General features: G+C 44.1%; 1 protein-coding gene across 2 annotated transcripts in view; it reads left to right on the top strand.

The window, feature by feature from the left end:
* ATF6 (activating transcription factor 6) overlaps window positions 1-1311 on the top strand; it is a 236733-nt gene that overhangs the window by 225139 nt on the left and 10283 nt on the right. The gene's annotated exons all lie outside the window — the stretch shown is intronic.

The following is a 1311-nucleotide window of genomic DNA, read 5'->3' as shown; positions in this document are numbered from 1 at the left end:
CTGCCATAAGGGTGGTGTCATCTGCATATCTGAGGTTATTGATATTTCTCCCAGCAATCTTGATTCCAGCTTGTGTTTCTTCCAGTCCAGCATTTCTCATGATGTACTCTGCATAGAAGTTAAATAAATAGGGTGACAATATACAGCCTTGACGTACTCCTTTTCCTATTTGGAGCTAGTCTGTTGTTTCATGTCCAGTTATAACTGTTGCTTCCTGACCTGCATACAAATTTCTCAAGAGGCAGATCAGGTGGTCTGGTATTCCCATCTCTTTCAGAATTTTCCACAGTTTATTGTGATCCACACAGTCAAAGGCTTTGGCATAGTCAATAAAGCAGAAATAGATGTTTTTCTGGAACTCTCTTGCTTTTTTGATGATCCAGCGGATGTTAGCAATTTGATCTCTGGTTCCTCTGCCTTTTCTAAAACCAGCTTGAACATCAGGAAGTTCACGGTTCACATATTGCTGAAGCCTGGCTTGGAGAATTTTGAGCATTACTTTACTAGCATGTGAGATGAGTGCAATTGTGCGGTAGTTTGAGCATTCTTTGGCATTGCCCTTCTTTGGGATTGGAATGAAAACTGACCTTTTCCAGTCCTGTGGCCACTGCTGAGTTTTCCAAATTTGCTGGCATATTGAGTGCAGCACTTTCACAGCATCATCTTTCAGGAGTTGAAATAGCTCAACTGGAATTCCATCACCTCCACTAGCTTTGTTTGTAGTGATGCTTTCTAAGGCCCACTTGAGTTCACATTCCAGGATGTCTGGCTCTAGGTCAGTGTTCACACCGTGATTATCTGGGTCGTGAAGATCTTTTTTGTACTGTTCTTCTGTGTATTCTTGCCATCTCTTCTTAATATCTTCTGCTTCTGTTAGGTCCATACCATTTCTGCCCTTTATTGAGCTCATCTTTGCATGAAATGTTCCTTTGGTATCTCTGATTTTCTTGGACACTCACAGCCTGAAATCTCTCCACTGTCTGAGAAACAGCAAAGGGCAGACAAGAGAAGTTACTGGGTGCTCTTTGCTCCTGCAGGTGTTCTTCCTTATGTCTCTGGAAAGAGTCAAGTCAGAAGTGTATTTTGTGTTTCCATCTGCAGTATGCCTGCCTGCTAAGTCACTGCAGTCGTGTCCAACTCTGCAATCCCGTGGACTGTAGTCCGTCAGGTTCCTCTGTCCATGGGGATTCTCCAGACAAGAAGAATGGAGTGGGTTGCCATGCCCTCCCTCCAGGGGATCTTCCTGACCCAGAGATCAAACCTGCGTCTCTTAATGTCTCCTGCATTGGCAGGTGGCTTCTTTACCGCCAG

The sequence above is a fragment of the Bison bison genome, unplaced genomic scaffold, assembly GCF_000754665.1.
Source record: "Bison bison bison isolate TAMUID 2011002044 unplaced genomic scaffold, Bison_UMD1.0 scf7180017864346, whole genome shotgun sequence".
NCBI classification, from domain to species: domain Eukaryota; kingdom Metazoa; phylum Chordata; class Mammalia; order Artiodactyla; family Bovidae; genus Bison; species Bison bison.
Note: the sequence above shows the minus strand (reverse complement) of the source record. Positions and strands in the feature narration are given on the sequence as shown.